At 38.9% G+C, this 23,517-nt stretch overlaps 1 pseudogene; it reads left to right on the top strand.

Moving 5' to 3' along the window:
• LOC138053093 (endothelin-converting enzyme homolog) overlaps positions 1-23,517 on the top strand; it is a 36,920-nt pseudogene continuing 13,403 nt past the window's right edge.

The raw sequence follows: 23,517 nt of genomic DNA, 5'->3' as shown, positions 1-23,517 counted from the left end.
GCGGAAAATAATGCAGAGCACAAGCGTCATCAAGTTTTGAAATGTTAGGCCTTGTAGTGAAAGATCAGCGGCCGTAGATACAGCCACTTTTTGCTATTACAATGGACCGGACTATTTGGTACTCGATATGAACTGGTAAAGTAAGGAATATAAAGGGACGTTGCCGGACAGTCGGCGACTTCGTCGGCTTTGGGAATCAAACATGGAATGGATATTGAGGCTTTTCGTGATGGCAACCTTTTTGCTCTCATCTTCTTTGACAAAGATCACAACATACCAAGAACGAAGACACTCTACCAAGAAAACAGGTGGGCCATTTCAAATCCTAATCTCGCTTTGTACCTCATTCTGCTCAGTAATGAAGGGCTGACTCGCTCGAATGCAAACTACAAACACGAATGAAAAACAAGTTTAAGTTATCAGCTGAGCCACGCTAAAAATATCTGCCACCGTTAGTATTCTAATGGCTTAATTCAAGTTGTATTTCGGGTACACAGGCTTACACCTTTATCGGGCAAAAATTTGGAAGTCAACTGTGATGCAAAGTTCTAGAATGATTGGTCATGATTCAATTTACATTAGTATTCTATTTTTGCGGGAAACAAATCAAATTTGATCTCAAATAAAGTGATCTTGAAGAACATTGTGCGAAAGATCAAAACAACCCTTTAGTTAGTCAGATGGGCATTTACCAAGAGTGGAAAGTTTAAAGTTTGATGTCCTATGTAAAATATACTATGGGTTCACGTCTTTGTTGGGCATTGTTGTCGGAATTCAAAATTCCCAGCATGTATATGCCACTTCATCACCAAGGACTGAACAAACATTTCGTAACTAGCTTCAAAATAAACTCTACTTTAAGAATCAACGAATTTCCCACTTCTCGGTAACAAAATCAAAATTTGGAAATCTTCTGATCTGACCTGTCAGATCAATTATTCTCGCCTACAACACCTCAGTTTTATCAATTCAGTGGGTTGAACTTGAACAACATAAAGTACCTAAACTTCAACGTTGAGGTTTAAGTTATAATTAGTGATAATAAACTAAACAGGGGACTAAAAGCGGGCGCTAGAAGCACCCAGAAAGAATCACTGAGATGTACAGCTGTACTGCGTGCGTCCTAATGTCGTTCGGAATTCGAAGCTCCATGGAACATCTTTATTCTGTAAACTGTTGATGGATGGGGAAGTAGTCCAAACTATTGTACTTTTTGAGAGTTTGAAATTATAGTCTGTTAGGCCATAGCCCTAGTTCCTGTGGTTCCACCTCGGCTCTGACCGGGCTGGGGACACTTGAGACCTTGACAAATTAAGGGCCTACTAGATCTGAATGCTATAACCTCATTTTTCTTTACTGGTTGTTGAGAGCCATGCAAAGAGTAATTTCCTTTAGATCTTAAAAAAGGTGTATCGAGTCTTTACTTGAAATATTATCTGAAGCAGTTTATGCAGATATGCCGGCACAATATCAAATCCGATATTTCGTTTTGTTACCGGCCAAGAAGGTTAATTGCTTCTGTCAGCGAAAAATAAACAAGTCTTGAAAGATCTAATATATAAAACGAAATAAGGAAAGCTGAGCTCGACTGTCTTTTCCTCTTCAAACACGATCAGCTGCGGCGTGGGTCAGCGTGCTGTTCAACTTAGAACTTCTTGTCTTTTCTTTTTAAATTCTAGACACCATGCAAAAATCTATCAAACAAAAGAGAACCAGCCAAACAAAACTTTTAAATGTCCGAAAAGTTACTAGAGGTTATTCGAAGCCAAGAAATCAATATCTTATCGCTTTCGGCTTATCTCCCGTCAAATTGTGTATCTTCCTTATTTGCTCCGGTGTTAAAAAGTTGATCCTTCCAACTTTTTTTAAAGTGCCAGGGAAAGTCGATAAAATGTAAATAGGTAAAAAAGTAGAAATTATACGAATTTATAATTTGCACTTATATCTTATCGGATCTGCCGGGTACAATCTGTTTCTTTAGCTGCACTTACAACTGCCGAGTGAAACACTTTATGACTCTAGATGACTTTCAAATAGAGTTATAAAGGGAAAATAGAGACTTTCAGAGTCCAGCTCAATGCTAAACTATCAAATTCTTTGGCCAAAGAGAAACGTCGAAACTTTCAAGACCACCGGCTAAAGTTTGACGGAGAAAGATAAACTTTTTATCCCAGCCCGGCGGCTTGAACTGGCAAGAAAGACAAGAATAAGTGTTCAAGCCTCTAGAGCGTGGATCAGTAATGGAGCTTCCAAAGGTCATAGGCCCCTAGCATAAATATTTAAATATATTTTTAAAATAAACATTTAAATATATAGATATCTTCAAAACATTTTATTTTTCAAGGGGCGTAAGTCAACTCACATGCTCTCGGACTAAAATAAACAGTAAAGATAGTTCAAAGTTCAAAGTTTGTTTGAAAATACAATAATACATTGCCGGCAAATAACGAAGACTAATCTAGGCGGGTAGTGCTTACATTTCTGTTCATTGAATACTATATTACAGAAGTCCAAAAAAAAAGTTCATGAAAGCTACATCTAATGGCACCAATTTACGTGAACGTGCGCTAGAAATAAGAACGTGAAACATTGTGATTGTTTATGTTATAGTGTTTAATTATATCTTATATTAGAGTGGTTTTCAATTGAGTGTCGAAAGTAATTAGCGAATTACTTTGGTTTTGCATCTACTTCACTCAGTGATTGGTTCAAAGTTCTCGCGCCATTTTTTCAACCAATCAGAAGTGAAACAAAAACCAATTGTGGCTCGCGCGTGCACATTTTCCCGCGCTTTGTGTCGGCTACATGTAATTACTTCGAGTTTTGATTGGTTTACTGGATTGTCTCCGTCCTTTTTGATTGGCCAAAGTAATTACTTTGGTTTTGGTTTTACGACACTTATTTGAAAACCGCTCTAGTGTTTAATTATATCTTATATTAACAGTATGTCTAGTTAATAGGAATCGAGAGCAGTAAGTTTAATGAAATCTTTAATTAGGGTGTGGACATAGACGTAATTATCCTCATGGGCTAGTAATTGCAGTAGTTCTTTCCGGAGACATATTGTAAAGGAGTTTTACTTTTTTTATGAAGTGCTTCCGAGATTTCATTCCAAATTTTACACCCAAGTCTTGAAAAGGGATGGCTCTGTTGCGCCAGTATTGAAAATTTTGAAAATTTATAAATTTAATGTAAAATTTGCTTCCAGTAACAGATAGTGCACAGAATCCACTTGACTGGAAAGATCTAATAAGTTAGGGTGCACGATAACTGTGAATATCGTGCATAAGGAGAGAATTTCAAATAGATTTTAAACACGAAGACGCACTATAAAAGGGATGGTTTCATGCTCTGCCTTTTGTTCGAATTCATTCAAGCACAACTAATTAATTATCCCACAGGCAGCCCAAGCTCTCTTTATGAACCACACAAGGAACACAATATGGCGTCGAATTATAAGGGTTTGTATGGGATTTTCTACAAGATATTCATGGAGTTAGTTAAAAGTGGAAATATTCAATAAAAATGGCTTACCTTATTCCATACGTGTGTTGTTTTGTCCTGACCAGGTTTCAAAAAAATCGCTTAAATCAAGTTAAATCGGTAAAATAACGACACCAGGAGCAAACAACACACGTATATTTCCACTTTTAACTACCTCCATAGGTATCTTGTAGAAAATCCCATACAAACCCTTATAATTCGACGCCATATTGTGTTCCTTGTGTGGTTCATAAAGAGAGCTTGGGCTGCCTGTGATTATCCAAGATGGTGATCAACAAACAGCAACACAGAGACGGAGCCCTAAATGAGATTTCTAGCGCGAGAATAAGGGACTCCGGTTTATAAAAGAACGACACATAATATTTTATGACATATTACGGGGGCATATCCAGAACGGGCTTTTTTATTGCACAATTTATCACAGAGCTCTGTTGCGTCCAAGGTTGATTGATAAATCATCATTTGCATGTGCCTAAGGCACCACGCCTTTTATAGTAAGTCTTCGTGTTTAAGTAAAGCATATCAACTGGATATAACTGGATATTGTTCCTTTATGCGGGCACAAAGTGTATAAGCGTCAACCGTCACAGGTTCGGTCAGCTACGCCGATACCAATTGCTCAAACTCGATAAAGCAAACTTCACATCAATAGAGGGAGATGTCTTCAACAATCTCGGAGATTACGTAATTACGTATTGGGTTACAGCCAAACAAACCCATACTGAATTTTCTCACTCCAAGCGTGAACCGCAGAGGATTAATAGTTCTTTTTTTCCCCTTTCGATTTGAAACAGATGATGAGATGCTACACAAACTTGAAGATATAATACATTTGCCAAAATACCATCAAGCAACGTACAAACGTGTATTTCACAAATTTCAAGACATTCCAGAATGCCGTACGGAACGGTGCACGGAACGAAGCTTGAATATGTCCCGGATGATGAACACATCCGCTGACCCATGCCAAGACTTTTATCAGTACGCATGCGGGGGCTGGATTGCCGAAGGGCTGCCAGACGATCACGCAAAATGGAATATATTTAGCTACTTAGCTGAGCAGACAGAAAACAAACTGAGAGAATTAATCGAGGGACAAAAACATGCAGGTATGAAAGTCTTTAAGTTGGTAAATAAGCTGCATTCCTTTGTGATAGTGCTACGGTACTTTTTGGTCAGTTGCAAAAGGAAGCTGACCAAATGTAAATGCAAATGCACTGAAGACATTCAAGCTCCGTACACGGCAACATTTGGCTTAAGTTATATTCTGAGGCCCTATTAGGGGTTATCGGGATACGGGATATTTGGGTAAAAAATTATAGGGATACGGGATATTTGGCGGCAAATTAAAGGGATACGGGATATTTTTAAAAAGATTCTGGGATATCGAAGTTATCATTTTTTAAAAGAATCAAATAAGAATTAACGGGATACGGGATATTTTGGCCAAAAATTAATGGGATACGGGATACTCAGACCCCCCTAATGGGGCCTCTATTCTTCTCGTCTTCATTTTATCCTTAGTTGACGGCAGCGTCTCCAAACTTGTTTACAACTGGTATGCATCATGCATGGACCAACAGGAACGTGACGATCTGGGGGCACAACCGCTGGCGGACTTGCTTCATAGTATTCTCGGGGAAGCGTTTAATCCTTTCGTTCCAATATTTTTTACGGACTTGAAGTGGGAGCTTGAAGATGTTTTAGCGACTGTTCATCGTCGTCTTGGCGTATTTCCGCTGTTTACAATGTCTTTGGGCGCGGATCCTAGAAATTCTTCGTCTCCTACGCGGCTAGCGGTAAGGAATTTTGAGGGAAAGGGAGACTGAAAGAAAAAAAAGAAAAAAACAGAAAGCAAAGGAAACAAACCAATAAATAGCAAATAGCTCATAATCAAGTGTTCATTCCGAATAGATTATCAAGTTAATTTTGTCCTTGTTATCATCACAACGCTTCTATGATTCCAGAGTTTTCCGAGTTGCTAAAGTAAGTCCCACGTCTCTTCTCGCTGAATCTAGCTCCCAAGATCCTCTATTTCGCGCGAGATCGAAAGAGCCCTGAGTGACCATGTAGCAATCAAACCCACAAAGAGTGTACGTCCTCGACCTGAGTTTGTCAAAAGAAGCGGTAAATTCTATCGTTAATTTTCGGGTGCGAAAGGCCTGAATAAAAGCCTTCGAAACCTATCCAGAAATTGCTTCTGCCGAGAAAACAAAGAATAAATTTATGAACTTGAATTCTGTGGATCTGTCTTTTCATGTGGAGTATTTGACATCTTGAACAGAGATCAGCTGTATAGACATGGCGTCAAACTCTTGTCGAATCCTACACAGTACGTTTTGTCGTAATTATAATTTCTTATGCTTTCCCCCTTCTCACATTGGTCAAGTGGAAAAACTCTCAGAGTTTGGACGCCACTTTACCCGGATTCTTTTTTTCTTTCACTTCAGAAATTAAGGGAGGTTGCGTTCTTCTTTGCATTGCAATGTCTTTTTTCCCATGACAGCTCGAAACTGTATTTAAAATTTGACAAACTCTACGGAACTAAATAAAATACACGGTCTACTACACTAAAAACTAAAAACTACTCAAAAAATAATTAACACTTAAGTCGTCTAAAAAGTCAGCGTCTTGTAAAAAAAGGGTTGTAGACCCTCGAACACAAGTGTGTACTGATCTTAGAATTTCAAGATATGCGTGTTGTAAGCCAAGATATGGCACTGGCATTAGACTCACCGTTCTTACGGGAAAGTTTGTCCGCTAGGTTGCTCAGGAAAAGTTTGCATTCTTTCTCCATTCCACCGTTCGGGCCAAAAACAAAGGGGGGAGGGGGAGGGTAAACGATCTTATTTCCACGTCAATAAGTCTTTGTTGGTGTTTCCTTTTCTTCTCTTTCTCATGCTCCTCTAAAATCGACTCTGTGGATTTGCTCTGGTTACATGTTGAGTAGCGGGGTTTGTCTCTTTTGGAGACGTGCAATGAAATCTTCTTCACGCGTAAAATGGCTGCCGTTGTGAAGCCCATATACAGAGTGAAGGGCCATTACCGCAATTACTTCAAATTTGGTTTTGCCGAGCTATAACTGATACTTAGTGGGAAAGGGTAGACAGCATCTGCAAAATGATTACAACTATTTCATGATGTATTTTGTGTACACCTTCCCTTCCCCGCCCTCCTTGGCGCTCTCATAAATTCGTTGTAAGCACACACACGCCAAAAAAACTAACAGTGGTATTTGTTGCAACAGATTGAAAAGTCTGAGCCGCTAATAAAGTCACATGATGTCCACTTGACTGCAAAAGAGCATGCTACTAAGGTAAGTTGTCGACTCATTTCAGGTTCGTTTCCAAAAGAAAAATGTTTTGAGAACTTGGTTGGTTGTGTTCGGGAGCCTTGGCCTGTTTTTTAACAAAGCCCAGTAACATCTTTGATCACTCACAAGTCCTTATCCTTATTAGTATTCAAAGGAAGAGCGCCTCAAAGAACGAAACAATCTGGAAACTGAAGTCCGTTCTACGAGTGGCGGCTTTGTCCAAGTACACCGGTTTTGTTCCCTTCCTTCTAAATCTAATATAATCAGTTCACAATTTATTTACAAAGTCAAACAACTACTAAGTAATTGAATGAACATTTGTCTTACAGATTCTTAAAGCGTACTTTACACTAATGGGTAACTTAGCTTATCTCTTGGGAGAATTTTATTACCAATTCCCAGCCAGTATAAAAGAAGAAATCCTGCAGATATTGTACTTGGAAGCGGAAATAGTCAAGGTATGTAAAAGGCGATCTTGTGCAAAAATCTTGGTAATAGAGCGAGTTTCAATCTACCGTCGTAAAACCAAAAGCAAAGTAATTACTTTGGCCAATCAAAAAGGACGGAGACAATCCAGTAAACCAATCAAAACTCTAAGTAATTACACGTAGCCGACACAAAGCGCGGGAAAATGTAAACGCGCGAGCCACAATTGGTTTTGATTTCACTTCTGATTGGTTGAAAAAAATGGCGCGAGAACTTTGAACCAATCATTGAGTGAAGTAAATGCAAAACCAAAGCAATTCGCTAATTACTTTCGACACTCAATTGAAAACCGCTCTACTAAAGCATGAGTGAATTAATTGAATTAGAAGCATTCGTTGCTAATGTGAAAATTAAGCGGGTTCAATATTGATTATTATCAAAAGCCTTTGGCACCAAATCTGAATTACTTGCACTTCCTTTTGTTCGATGGTTTTTTTGCTTTACGTTCGGTCAGTGGTTCAGATTATTTGCGTCTCTTTTGATTGGCTGAAGCAGTTTCCTTGACACTCTATAAAAACCGTGCTAAAATTGGTTCCTAGCAGGATTTTTTTGAGACTTCGTCATTCGTGAGTGCAATACTCGCGCGTGCCAAGGCCACGGACTCGCGCTTGTTTCCACGAATAAGTGAATATTTCTGTATTTGTGGATAAAGTTGAAACCCTTTTACAGACTGCAAGTCCATGACCAATATGCTTTGTCTTTTTTCAGATAATGCAGGAAGCATCGAAAGAGTCAGAAAATGAGATTACTATGTGGACGTTACAAGATTTCCAAAGAGAAGTGCCTGGGGTATAAAAAAAAATTCTTATACCGTTTCCAAAAATGATATTAATTTTTATGCGATGGAGAAAGGCATTGAAGAACCTAACACCAAAGGGTTCAGGACAGAGCAGTTGAAGCAATAAAAGTTGAGGGTTCACGAAAAATCCCGGATAAACAAACGGGTATCAATCCTGGCCAGGGCGTTGGGTTTGGATGCAGGTTGTCCCGGGTTCAAATCCCGTTCTCACCTCTGGTTTGGATTTGTTTCCCGTTGTCCTGGATTCAACCCCACCGCGCTTTGTAAACAGCCGACTGGTTGCCTCCTGCCAGTTAAGTTTGAATTGTTTCTCTTAGATTACTAAAAGTGGGGTGCTTGTGAACGAGCTCGATAGCTAAGTGCTCACTATAAACAAATCATTTGCATTTTTTTTACCTTGTTTCCGCTTTGATCTCAGAAGATCGTAGACAACGTAACACCTACCACTGCCACCTTTTTTCTTTGAAGAACAATATCTCAACTGAGGGTATGAGACAAACCCTCTTAGACTTCTTGAACCAGCATCCATAGTTTACTTAGCTTAAGGGTGCCAAGAAACTTCTGGGAGATGGGTTTATAAAATATTTAAACGTTGGATTTCTTTGAGTTTTCTTGCAGTTGCATAAAATGAGCACATAACGTTGGTGGACACTTCCGCATACGGACGCGTATTCTTTTCATTGCATCTGGTCAAACTGTTTGAAGAGAACGACTTAAGGTGGCTCAAACAAGACCTTGTTATTAGAAGGATTGACACTACAACGCTTTATCACGTAACAGCAATGTTATGGTACCATGTGAAACATCAATTATTTCTGATGCAGTCATTTTTGTGACGTGACAAGTTACCATGGCAACAGGAAAGCCTTGCAAAAACACCCTATATTTTGGCTTTAGTTGCTCATATCTGAAAAACGAACTCGGTAACCCCAATTTTTTATTGCACAAAGTGATCAGCAAACCGAGATGAAACTCTTTGCAAAGTTTAAAAAATTTTGTGGAGCGAATTCAGAGCTACCTTAGTTTTCAATTATTTAAGGTTGCTCCAATCCGCTCCAAAGAATTTTTTAAACTTTGTAGAGAGTTTCATTCTGGCATGCTGATTACATTCCAGAAATGAAAAATGGGGGTTACCGAGTTCGCTCATGAGATATGAGCAGCTAAAGCCAAAATATGGGTGTTTTTGCCAGGGCTTTCCTGTTGCCACGGTAACTAAAATGACCGAATTTTTTCAGCAATAATTGGTGTTTGAATGGTACCATAACATTTCTGTTAAGTGAGAAAGTGTTGTAGTGTCAATTCTTCTAATAAGAACGTTTCTTTCAAGTATTTAAACTGGTTTGAGCCACCTTAAATTCAATGCAGGTTTTCGTTGGAATAAAAGCTTCTTGTGAAAATGACGGTTATAGTATTTGATGCTTTCAGTTTGACTGGTGGCGATACTTCAGCAAGCTAACAGAAGGACTGGGTAACCAAACCTTTTCGGATTCTGAAGCTGTTTTCGTGGAGTCTCCGAGCTTCTTAAAAAAGCTTGTTATGTTGTTGAATTCAGCCAAAGTTACAAAAGGGTAAGATTGAGAGATTACAGCAAGCAGTGAATCAAGTAACTACGAACGCTTGAAACTTGAAAAAGAAACCGAAGAGTCGTACTGGGCAATAAGTAACAAGTTTGTCTTACTTTGTACAGAATTATTGCCAACTACATCGCGTGGACTATAGTGTACAGTCACGCTTCCTATTTATCATCGGGCTTTCATGACGCTTACATGGAATATGCAAGACAGGCGTATGGCATACAGAAATCCAGTCCTTTATGGCGAAGATGCATCCGCGGTACAGACGAGTCCCTCGATATGGGTGTGTCTAATCTGTTTATTAAAGGCAGCGGTTTTACCAATGAAAGTATAGCTCACGTAAGTATCACCAAATATTCTCGGGTTCAAGTTTAGTAGTTTAAGGCCAAATGGATGGGCCATTTCCAAGTTGTTAATATCTCGGTTTCAGTGAGTCTTCGTGCTCAACTATTGAAAGGGAAATGAGTTTGATTTGCGCAATACAATACAATACAATACAATACAATATTTGTCTATTTCCACCATTCGTAGATGTCTCTGAATTACTGGTAGGGTCAGACAATGCACTCACAAACATACAATATATGTGTAGTTATATAAATGGAAGACATAAACATATTATAGTAGCAATATAGTAAAATCCAATGCGCATAATTACGCACAATTAATATACGACACATATTTAACTGACACGAACTCTGAGAACCGGTCAGTTTGGCCAAGTAACACATGGCATGATGGTCCTGACCTCAGCGAATACGAAGTTTGCGGACGAAACGACCCTGCTAGAAATTAGGAGGTAAGGCGGGCTTGCGTGCATAATTTCCGTCACAAATTTCTTGCACGCCAGGTGGCGTCTGGCTTCTAGAGGCAGTAGCCCGGCCCGCGCGAGGGCATCCTCGTAGCTCAAGTCAGGACCAAAGATGATTCGTAGGGCTCTCCTTAGCACTCTTTCTACCGCCATGCAGAGACACTGCGGTAAGTTTGCAAAAACTACCGATGCATACGCTAGGACAGATCTTAGTAGGGAGCAGTACACAGCCACCAACTCCCCATCTTGTACCCCACAAACTTTCAGTTTTCTAAGAGCATAGAGGTGACGGTTTGATTTCCCTATTATATAAGCGTAATGAGTCGACCAACTGAGGTCCATAGAAATATACACCCCAAGGAGCTTGAACGATTCCACCGACTCAATGACAGAACCTCCAACCGCTATTTGTTGACTGTATCAACTATTATAACGCAAAAAATCAACCCGCATCAGCATGGTTGTGCACCAGGACTCGCTTTGAAACTGAGGCACGCAGAAACTCGGAAATGGTCTTCAAAAAAATTGAATGGTGAAATTTTATGGAGCTACCCTGTGCTTCTTGGTCTCGCTCAAACGATAATACTACTTTTTCCGTATTGCGCCGAATCAGGGTGAACCTGCGAATTTAAAATGATAAATGCGATGCATTAACCTCGCCCCCTTCCACCAATTTCAAAAATGACACCCATCACTTTGTGCGAGAATTAACATTTAGGGGAGAGAGGAAGGAAAGGGTTGGTTGTTTATGACTGACGTCTGCCGTTGATTAACAAAACGTCCAACTTATCTCGCAACATTGCTGCAAAACTAGTCTAAAAGCGATGTTGCGCCTTTTACATCCCACGCACAACCTATCTCCCAACAACACAATGTGTTGCAAGTTGCTGCAGCGTGTTGCAAAAAGTAGAACGGACCTCTACTTTCTGCAACACGATACAGCAAATTCCAACACACTGCTGACTAAACACTAATTGATCCAAGTTTTAAACCTTGATTTCAAGAATACACCTGTTTATTTTAACTGAAATTTTCCGCCATTACCAACTTTAAAACCTTGAGAGAGCTGGATCGAGGACTAAATGACGTCAAAGACTCAATAGTTTAAGAATGAAATGCGTGTGTACACGGCTGAATTAATATGCAGCGTGGGAGTTTCGGGATTTCAGACTTTTAAACTCATGTTTTGCATGTATAATAAGACGCGTTTACACGCTGAAATTTTAAGCTAGTGAGTAAATTACGTCACTTCTCCTAGATCCAACCCTCTGAGGTCCAATCAGTCAGTTTTTACAACCCATTCTCAACCTTGAATTAACGATTATCGTTAATTCTTAATTTGCTCTGAATTTACTATTATCGTTAATTTAGAAGACTGAAAGATTGATATGGATTATGGGAAATAGTCATATATTTTTTAAAAGACAACCCAAGTGTATGAATGTAGGACTCGAACCTGGGAGTGTTTATTATTAACCCGTCACCTAACCACTTGACCACCGCACCGCTAGCTGCTCACGAACAATATTTTAAAACACTATTTGATAATGCTGTGTTATCAAAAGACAACAAACAATATTACACACTGCGAAGGTCGCTTTCCAAACTTCACGACAAAGCTAAACATTTTAAATCCAATCTTAGGCTTAAATTATTAATCTAGCCTAGGCCTAATATTTTTTCAGCAGCGATATTCTATGGCAGACTTTAAAAAATGTTTTTTTAAAAACGCGATGTGTTGGTCTTCAGTGGTGAAGCGGAAAGACTCCGTAAGCGGGCCAGATGAACCAAATCCCGCGCTGTGATTGGCTTCCTGAGCGGGCCCAGTCAAGATTTCTAGCTTGATCCCGCAAGATGAAAAATCATTTTTTTTGGTGTTTTATTCCATATAATAAACCCTTTATTGACCAAGCTTGTTATGTCAAGATAGTGAACACGCCAAAAAAAAAAAAAAAAAAACAATTAATATGAACACGCCAAAAAAAAAAAAAAAAAAAACAATGGCCCTAATAATCCAGCCATAGATTGACCTCACGCTTCTGTGTCAATAACCATATTTATTATACAGGCAAATTAAATGGTCCGAGCATAAAAAAGGGCAATTATTGAACTAGCCTGGTTCTCCTAGCGGTGAATTTGGTTGCAATACGGACTGCTAAGATGGAACTGGTCACGAAGAAGCGTAGATAGGTTGTACTATGCGATCACTTTAATTTCGCGATCTTTAGTAAGACGTTATTTAAAGGTATTTTAAACTTATCCTTGAAGCAAATAAAAAAACTTCATTTACAATAACGTCAAAATTTACAACAACAGATGCAGCGACGGGTCTATATGAGAACAGTAACAAAAAAAGTTGAAACAATTTCCACAAGAGTTTTTTACGCTTGTTCGTTAATTTTAGTCAATTGACCATGATGTCCGTAGTCGTTTGTGTAAATTATGGAGGGAAGCGAAATTATGAATCATGCATAGTTTAAAATCTTTTAAAAATTACGAATCTTTGTTTCAAAAACTCTCGGGAATCATGACTGACAACGACCACTGAGGAAAGCTCACCGATATACATGCATGAATTAATTACTTCCCGATCCAGGGAATGTACAAAAATCACTTTTAAAAAATCACGAATCATTGAAGTAAAAACTCGTGGATGTTAAAAAATGAAGAAAACATTAATAAGACTCCAATGATTTGATTGCTTCTATCCTGGATTGTAAATGTCTTGGTATGACTTGACGTATGGCTGACCGTCACAATTGCCCAAGAATAGAGAAAAAACATGGTTCTGTCAAACTTTTTAAAATAAACTCGTCCTTTCTTCTTATTAATAGCTATTATTGATGTATTGTTATTCACTTAAATTTCGAGGCGTTAATTATCAAGCTAGTTATCTCTTATTAGCCCCAGGTGGATTTCAGAGTGGCCCCAGTGTAGAGTTGTTGTTGAGAAGAAGTTGCAAGTGACCGCAGAATGGAGATCGGCTGTGTGGGAGGGAGCCACAGCATTTGAGAGAAGCACGCATCCAACCTGCAGAAGATGTGAGACATACACGTAGCCAAAGAGCGTCGGAAGATGATTACTCAAGTCAGTTCTCCTGTCGGAACAGACAAAAATCATGTAAAAAGCGTATAGGACTTGACAGCCATGAGAAACATTGCTCCATGACGAGTTAACCATGATTTTTGTTAGGAGGGGGTGGCGTAGCTGATTTATGCCGTTTTTTTTTTTTTTTTTTTTTTTTTTTTTTTTTTTTTTTGCAGAATACCAGTTTTCCGCGCAAAAAGCTAGCATTATTCATCCTGAAAATAGATAATCTCGAAAACTGATGGGACAACCATCTGACCGGGGTAGTATGTGTGCAAAAATACCGACTCTGATTTTGATATGTTCTTTTCACGAATTGAAATCGTCATAAAACGTTCATTTTCAGTGCGCGTACTATCCTAATTATTTTATAATTGAAAATGTTTACATCACCATGAGTTCAAACTCGGCAAACTCCTGCCACTGTCATAGACTCAACCTATTTGTCTTATTAGACGCTTTGATTAGCTCAATTTTCTGAAAAATGATTATAGGTGATTGTTTGATTCAGTATGTTCGCGTACATAAAAAAAATTTTGAGCGACTCCTGTGAATTTTTTAAATTGAGCTTGGGTTGAAAGATCGAATGCACGTGAGTGACATCGACGCAACCTAATGAACCCACTGAAAGAGCATGTTTGTGAGCTTTCATCGGATTTGGAGAAACTAAAATTGGGTTAGAATCATGGCAAAGTTATAAAACAATTGGTTCATGGTTAGCTGCGTTCCATCGAGTTACGGATGCACTTGGCAGTTTGCTAAGCACTCGAAAGCAACCTCCCTCATGCATCCATAACTCCATGGACGCACGCTAACCATGAACCAATTGTTTCATATTCTAAAAATTTATCAACGGAAAAAAAAACGACGACCCGTAACTTACCAGCACGGACCGAGAAACGAGGTTAGCGAATATTTGTTTTATCACTGAGGTTAATGCGGTGGGCGGTTGGGCAAGGAACTAGTCGAAGTCAAGCGGAAGGTTCAACTGCCGCAAATATTGCTGTTTCAAAAGCCGAGAAACTAAATCTTCTTCCCTGTTGTGAAATAGTTGCTTGCAAGATTCAAACCTTTTAAACAAGTTTATGTAACAGAAACGACATGAAAAACTTGCTAAATAATGTTTTAGTCGAAAGTTTTTAAATTTAGCGGGCTGTACATCAGCCCCGTACTTAGCTCTTATTAACCGAGCAGGAGGTCTGTATGGGAGAATCTTGACGGAGGTCGTGAGTATAGACAGACCGCAGTGAAGCATTGAGGTCTGTACACCGATCTTACTAAGCTTACGTACTTCTGTCAAAGTTGCTCACGTCATCCTCTCTTTTGTCATCATGCTGTTTGGTACGTCCATAAATAAATATTAGTAGAAGAAAATACTCAACTTTTTGCATTTTAGTTTGCATCTTTTCACCGCAAAACATTACCGGTCTAGATTCCGGCTACATGGGAAAATCTAGACCGCGGTCAATATCGATTTCAGCCAATCAAATTCGTGTGAACTTGGTAGTTTCCAGTCCTTGTGAGTACAGAGCCCTATAATAATGTAGAATACGATCCGCTAAGTTAGCCAATCACAGCGCGCTTACTATCTGAGATAATATAAGGAGTGTTGGTGTAGTTTGCACAGATAGCTGTTGTATTTAAGAACTAGAAAACATGTACCGTGTTTCTATCGAGTTATAGAAACACGAGTGAAAGTTTGGGAGACGATAAATAGGCTGGTTGGAACACCGAGCCGCAGGCGAGTGTTTCCCACAGCTTTTTCGACATTGCTTTTGCAAATTTTTTGTGCTTTTGGAAATTGTGCTTTTATGATTAAGCTTTTTCCAAATTGCCCTCGTCGCTTCGCGACTCGGGCAATTTTGAAAAAATTTCCAAACCACTCGTGCAACTTATCTTAACAGTACTCGTCCTCATTTGATTACCTATACATTTTCGGCAAAATCTAAAAGATTTTTGACCGCAGCCAAAGAGGTATAAGACAGGTCGAAAAGCCAATACTTACTTCCTCGTCATACCATTTCTACTTTCCTCCCTTAAAACCCAAAACCACATAATCAGCGGAGAGATGAGACATGTATATTTTTAATTTCGAATATTTTAATTGCAGGTCGTTTTCTTCTTTTATATTTTCAATCAAATAGTACTTCTCTTGATATTGTTATTATTTATCACTAGTATATTCCTGAACGGTGGTCTCGACCTGGTTAGAAGAACTTCGATTTCTCGAGAGGGTCAGGTCGGAGAAACTATACCTCTCAACATTTCAAATGTAGTCGCTAAGCTTCCCTTGGATGCGGTCAGAATGCACTTAAGTTTGCTACCTTTATCGTTGAGCAATTAATTTCAGTATCTGAACGATACATTCAAGTGACAGATTTAATTTTTACGACGATTTAATACAATAAATAGTCCATCTTTGATCTGTGACGTCTTTTCGAAGTGTTAAATTTGCATCACAAATGATAACATTCCATTGGGAACGTTTTTGCAGCCAAGGAGCAATCAACATAGTTCTGCTTGACTGGGATTGCTCATTTAAATGCGGAAAATAATGCAGAGCACAAGCGTCATCAAGTTTTGAAATGTTAGGCCTTGTAGTGAAAGATCAGCGGCCGTAGATAGAGCCACTTTTTGCTATTACAATGGACCGGACTATTTGGTACTCGATATGAACTGGTAAAGTAAGGAATTTAAAGGGACGTTGCCGGACAGTCGGCGACTTCGTCGGCTTTGGGAATCAAACATGGAATGGATATTGAGGCTTTTCGTGATGGCAACCTTTTTGCTCTCATCTTCTTTGACAAAGATCACAACATACCAAGAACGAAGACACTCTACCAAGAAAACAGGTGGGCCATTTCAAATCCTAATCTCGCTTTGTACCTCATTCTGCTCAGTAATGAAGGGCTGACTCGCTCGAATGCAAACTACAAACACGAATGAAAAACAAGTTTAAGTTATCAGCTGAGCCACGCTAAAAATATCTGCCACCGTTAGTATTCTAATGGCTTAATTCAAGTTGTATTTCGGGTACACAGGCTTACACCTTTATCGGGCAAAAATTTGGAAGTCAACTGTGATGCAAAGTTCTAGAATGATTGGTCATGATTCAATTTACATTAGTATTCTATTTTTGCGGGAAACAAATCAAATTTGATCTCAAATAAAGTGATCTTGAAGAACATTGTGCGAAAGATCAAAACAACCCTTTAGTTAGTCAGATGGGCATTTACCAAGAGTGGAAAGTTTAAAGTTTGATGTCCTATGTAAAATATACTATGGGTTCACGTCTTTGTTGGGCATTGTTGTCGGAATTCAAAATTCCCAGCATGTATATGCCACTTCATCACCAAGGACTGAACAAACATTTCGTAACTAGCTTCAAAATAAACTCTACTTTAAGAATCAACGAATTTCCCACTTCTCGGTAACAAAATCAAAATTTGGAAATCTTCTGATCTGACCTGTCAGATCAATTATTCTCGCCTACAACACCTCAGTTTTATCAATTCAGTGGGTTGAACTTGAACAACATAAAGTACCTAAACTTCAACGTTGAGGTTTAAGTTATAATTAGTGATAATAAACTAAACAGGGGACTAAAAGCGGGCGCTAGAAGCACCCAGAAAGAATCACTGAGATGTACAGCTGTACTGCGTGCGTCCTAATGTCGTTCGGAATTCGAAGCTCCATGGAACATCTTTATTCTGTAAACTGTTGATGGATGGGGAAGTAGTCCAAACTATTGTACTTTTTGAGAGTTTGAAATTATAGTCTGTTAGGCCATAGCCCTAGTTCCTGTGGTTCCACCTCGGCTCTGACCGGGCTGGGGACACTTGAGACCTTGACAAATTAAGGGCCTACTAGATCTGAATGCTATAACCTCATTTTTCTTTACTGGTTGTTGAGAGCCATGCAAAGAGTAATTTCCTTTAGATCTTAGAAAAGGTGTATCGAGTCTTTACTTGAAATATTATCTGAAGCAGTTTATGCAGATATGCCGGCACAATATCAAATCCGATATTTCGTTTTGTTACCGACCAAGAAGGTTAATTGCTTCTGTCAGTGAAAAATAAACAAGTCTTGAAAGATCTAATATATAAAACGAAATAAGGAAAGCTGAGCTCGACTGTCTTTTCCTCTTCAAACACGATCAGCTGCGGCGTGGGTCAGCGTGCTGTTCAACTTAGAACTTCTTGTCTTTTCTTTTTAAATTCTAGACACCATGCAAAAATCTATCAAACAAAAGAGAACCAGCCAAACGAAGCTTTTAAATATCCGAAAAGTTACTGGAGGTTATTCGAAGCCAAGAAATCAATATCTTATCGCTTTCGGCTTATCTCCCGTCAAATTGTGTATCTTCCTTATTTGCTCCGGTGTTAAAAAGTTGATCCTTCAACTTTTTTTAAAGTGCCAGGGAAAGTGGATAAAATGTAAATAGGTAAAAAAGTAGAAATTATACGAATTTATAATTTGCACTTATATCTTATCGGATCTGCCGGGTACAATCTGTTTCTTTAGCTGCACTTACAACTGCCGAGTGAAACACTTTATGACTCTAGATGACTTTCAAATAGAGTTATAAAGGGAAAATAGAGACTTTCAGAGCCCAGCTCAATGCTAAACTATCAAATTCTTTGGCCAAGAGAAACGTCGAAACTTTCAAGACCACCGGCTAAAGTTTGACGGAGAAAGATAAACTTTTTATCCCAGCCCGGCGGCTTGAACTGGCAAGAAGACAAGAATAAGTGTTCAAGCCTCTAGAGCGTGGATCAGTAATGGAGCTTCCAAAGGTCATAGGCCCCTAGCATAAATATTTAAATTTTTTTTAAAATAAACATTTAAATATATAGATATCTTCAAAACATTTTATTTTTCAAGGGGCGTAAGTCAACTCACATGCTCTCGGACTAAAATAAACAGTAAAGATAGTTCAAAGTTCAAAGTTTGTTTGAAAATACAATAATACATTGCCGGCAAATAACGAAGACTAATCTAGGCGGGTAGTGCTTACATTTCTGTTCATTGAATACTATATTACAGAAGTCCAAAAAAAAAGTTCATGAAAGCTACATCTAATGGCACCAATTTACGTGAACGTGCGCTAGAAATAAGAACGTGAAACATTGTGATTGTTTATGTTATAGAGTAGTTTTCAATTGAGTGTCGAAAGTAATTAGTGAATTACTTTGTTTTGCATTTACTTCACTCAGTGATTGGTTCATAGTTCTCGCGCCATTTTTCAACCAATCAGAAGTGAAACAAAAACCAATTGTGGCTCGCGCGTGCACATTTTTCCCGCGCTTTGTGTCGGCTACATGTAATTACTTCGAGTTTTGATTGGTTTACTGGATTGTCTCCGTCCTTTGTGATTGGCCAAAGTAATTACTTTGGTTTTGGTTTTACGACACTTATTTGAAAACCGCTCTAGTGTTTAATTATATCTTATATTAACAGTATGTCTAGTTAATAGGAATCGAGAGCAGTAAGTTAATGAAATCTTTAATTAGGGTGTGGACATAGACGTAATTATCCTCATGGGCTAGTAATTGCAGTAGTTCTTTCCGGAGACATATTGTAAAGGAGTTTTACTTTTTTTATGAAGTGCTTCCGAGATTTCATTCCAAATTTTACACCCAAGTCTTGAAAAGGGATGGCTCTGTTGCGCCAGTATTGAAAATTTTGAAAATTTATAAATTTAATGTAAAATTTGCTTCCAGTAACAGATAGTGCACAGAATCCACTTGACTGGAAAGATCTAATAAGTTAGGGTGCACGATAACTGTGAATATCGTGCATAAGGAGAGAATTTCAAATAGATTTTAAACACGAAGACGCACTATAAAAGGGATGGTTTCACGCTCTGCCTTTGTTCGAATTCATTCAAGCACAACTAATTAATTATCCCACAGGCAGCCCAAGCTCTCTTTATGAACCACACAAGGAACACAATATGGCGTCGAATTATAAGGGTTTGTATGGGATTTTCTACAAGATATTCATGGAGTTAGTTAAAAGTGGAAATATTCAATAAAAATGGCTTACCTTATTCCATACGTGTGTTGTTTTGTCCTGACCAGGTTTCAAAAAAATCGCTTAAATCAAGTTAAATCGGTAAAATAACGACACCAGGAGCAAACAACACACGTATATTTCCACTTTTAACTACCTCCAGGGATATCTTGTAGAAAATCCCATACAAACCCTTATAATTCGACGCCATATTGTGTTCCTTGTGTGGTTCATAAAGAGAGCTTGGGCTGCCTGTGATTATCCAAGATGGTGATCAACAAACAGCAACACAGAAACGGAGCCCTAAATGAGATTTCTAGCGCGAGAATAAGGGACTCCGGTTTATAAAAGAACGACAGATAATATTTTATGACATATTACGGGGGCATATCCAGAACGGGCTTTTTTATTGCACAATTTATAACAGAGCTCTGTTGCGTCCAAGGTTGATTGATAAATCATCATTTGCATGTGCCTAAGGCACCACGCCTTTTATAGTAAGTCTTCGTGTTTAAGTAAAGCATATCAACTGGATATAACTGGATATTGTTCCTTTATGCGGGCACAAAGTGTATAAGCGTCAACCGTCACAGGTTCGGTCAGCTACGCCGATACCAATAGCTCAAACTTGATAAAGCAAACTTCACATCAATAGAGGGAGATGTCTTCAACAATCTCGGAGATTACGTAATTACGTATTGGGTTACAGCCAAACAAACCCATACTGAATTTTCTCACTCCAAGCGTGAACCGCAGAGGATTAATAGTTCTTTTTTTCCCCTTTCGATTTGAAACAGATGATGAGATGCTACACAAACTTGAAGATATAATACATTTGCCAAAATACCATCAAGCAACGTACAAACGTGTATTTCACAAATTTCAAGACATTCCAGAATGCCGTACGGAACGGTGCACGGAACGAAGCTTGAATATGTCCCGGATGATGAACACATCCGCTGACCCATGCCAAGACTTTATCAGTACGCATGCGGGGGCTGGATTGCCGAAGGGCTGCCAGACGATCACGCAAAATGGAATATATTTAGCTACTTAGCTGAACAGACAGAAAACAAACTGAGAGAATTAATTGAGGGACAAAAACATGCAGGTATGAAAGTCTTTAAGTTGGTAAATAAGCTGCATTCCTTTGTGATAGTGCTACGGTACTTTTTGGTCAGTTGCAAAAGGAAGCTGACCAAATGTAAATGCAAATGCACTGAAGACATTCAAGCTCCGTACACGGCAACATTTTGGCTTAAGTTTATATTCTTCTCGTCTTCATTTTATCCTTAGTTGACGGCAGCGTCTCCAAACTTGTTTACAACTGGTATGCATCATGCATGGACCAACAGGAACGTGACGATCTGGGGGCACAACCGCTGGCGGATTTGCTTCATAGTATTCTCGGGGAAGCGTTTAATCCTTTCGTTCCAATATTTTTACGGACTTGAAGTGGGAGCTTGAAGATGTTTTAGCGACTGTTCATCGTCGTCTTGGCGTATTTCCGCTGTTTACAATGTCTTTGGGCGCGGATCCTAGAAATTCTTCGTCTCCTACGCGGCTAGCGGTAAGGAATTTTGAGGGAAAGGGAGACTGAAAGAAAAAAAAAGAAAAAAACAGAAAGCAAAGGAAACAAACCAATAAATAGCAAATAGCTCATAATCAAGTGTTCATTCCTAATAGATTATCAAGTTAATTTTGTCCTTGTTATCATCACAACGCTTCTATGATTCCAGAGTTTTCCGAGTTGCTAAAGTAAGTCCCACGTCTCTTCTCGCTGAATCTAGCTCCCAAGATCCTCTATTTCGCGCGAGATCGAAAGAGCCCTGAGTGACCATGTAGCAATCAAACCCACAAAAAGTGTACGTCCTCGACCTGAGTTTGTCAAAAGAAGCGGTAAATTCTATCGTTAATTTTCGGGTGCGAAAGGCCTGAATAAAATCCTTCGAAACCTATCCAAAAATTGCTTCTGCCGAGAAAACAAAGAGTAAATTCATGAACTTGAATTCTGTGGATCTGTCTTTTCATGTGGAGTATTTGACATCTTGAATAGAGATCAGCTGTATAGACATGGCGTCAAACTCTTGTCGAATCCTACACAGTACGTTTTGTCGTAATTCTAATTTCTTATGCTTTCCCCCTTCTCACATTGGTCAAGTGGAAAAACTCTCAGAGTTTGGACGCCACTTTACCAGGATTCTTTTTTTCTTTCACTTCAGAAATTAAGGGAGGTTGCGTTCTTCTTTGCATTGCAATGTCTTTTTTCCCATGACAGCTCGAAACTGTATTTAAAATTTGACAAACTCTACGGAACTAAATAAAATACACGGTCTACTACACTAAAAACTAAAAACTACTCAAAAAATAATTAACACTTAAGTCGTCTAAAAAGTCAGCGTCTTGTAAAAAAAGGGTTGTAGACCCTCGAACACAAGTGTGTACTGATCTTAGAATTTCAAGATATGCGTGTTGTAAGCCAAGATATGGCACTGGCATTAGACTCACCGTTCTTACGGGAAAGTTTGTCCGCTAGGTTGCTCAGGAAAAGTTTGCATTCTTTCTCTATTCCACCGTTCGTGCCAAAAACAAGGGGGGAGGGGGAGGGTAAACGATCTTATTTCCACGTCAATAAGTCTTTGTTGGTCCTTCCTTTTCTTCTCTTTCTCATGCTCCTCTAAGATCGATTCTGTGGATTTGCTCTGGTTACATGTTGAGTAGCGGGGTTTGTCTCTTTTGGAGACGTGCAATGAAATCTTCTTCACGCGAAAAATGGCTGCCGTTGTGAAGCCCATATACATAGTGAAGGGCCATTACCGCAATTACTTCAAATTTGGTTTTGCCGAGCTATAACTGAAACTTAGTGGGAAAGGGTAGACAGCATCTGCAAAATGATTACAACTATTTCATGATGTATTTTGTGTACACCTTCCCTTCCCCGCCCTCCTTGGCGCTCTCATAAATTCGTTGTAAGCACACACACGCCAAAAAAACTAACAGTGGTATTTGTTGCAACAGATTGAAAAGTCTGAGCCGCTAATAAAGTCACATGATGTCCACTTGACTGCAAAAGAGCATGCTACTAAGGTAAGTTGTCGACTCATTTCAGGTTCGTTTCCAAAAGAAAAATGTTTTGAGAACTTGGTTGGTTGTGTTCGGGAGCCTTGGCCTGTTTTTTAACAAAGCCCAGTAACATCTTTGATCAGTCACAAGTCCTTATCCGTATTAGTATTCAAAGGAAGAGCGTCTCAAAGAACGAAACAATCTGGAAACTGAAGCCCGTTCTACGAGTGGCGGCTTTGTCCAAATACACCGGTTTTGTTCCCTTCCTTCTAAATCTAATATAATCAGTTCACAATTTATTTACAAAGTCAAACAACTACTAAGTAATTGAATGAACATTTTTCTTACAGATTCTTAAAGCGTACTTTACACTAATGGGTAACTTAGCTTATCTCTTGGGAGAATTTTATTACCAATTCCCAGCCAGTATAAAAGAAGAAATCCTGCAGATATTGTACTTGGAAGCGGAAATAGTCAAGGTATGTAAAAGGCGATCTTGTGCAAAAATCTTGGTAATAGAGCGAGTTTCAATCTACCGTCGTAAAACCAAAAGCAAAGTAATTACTTTGGCCAATCAAAAAGTACGGAGACAATCCAGTAAACCAATCAAAACTCTAAGTAATTACACGTAGCCGACACAAAGCGCGGGAAAATGTAAACGCGCGAGCCACAATTGGTTTTGATTTCACTTCTGATTGGTTGAAAAAAATGGCGCGAGAACTTTGAACCAATCATTGAGTGAAGTAAATGCAAAACCAAAGCAATTCGCTAATTACTTTTGACACTCAATTGAAAACCGCTCTACTAAAGCATGAGTGAATTAATTGAATTAGAAGCATTCGTTGCTAATGTGAAAATTAAGCGG

Source organism: Montipora capricornis, chromosome 6, assembly GCF_036669925.1.
Source record: "Montipora capricornis isolate CH-2021 chromosome 6, ASM3666992v2, whole genome shotgun sequence".
NCBI classification, from domain to species: Eukaryota; Metazoa; Cnidaria; class Anthozoa; order Scleractinia; family Acroporidae; genus Montipora; species Montipora capricornis.
This window is presented reverse-complemented; position numbering and strand designations above follow the sequence as displayed.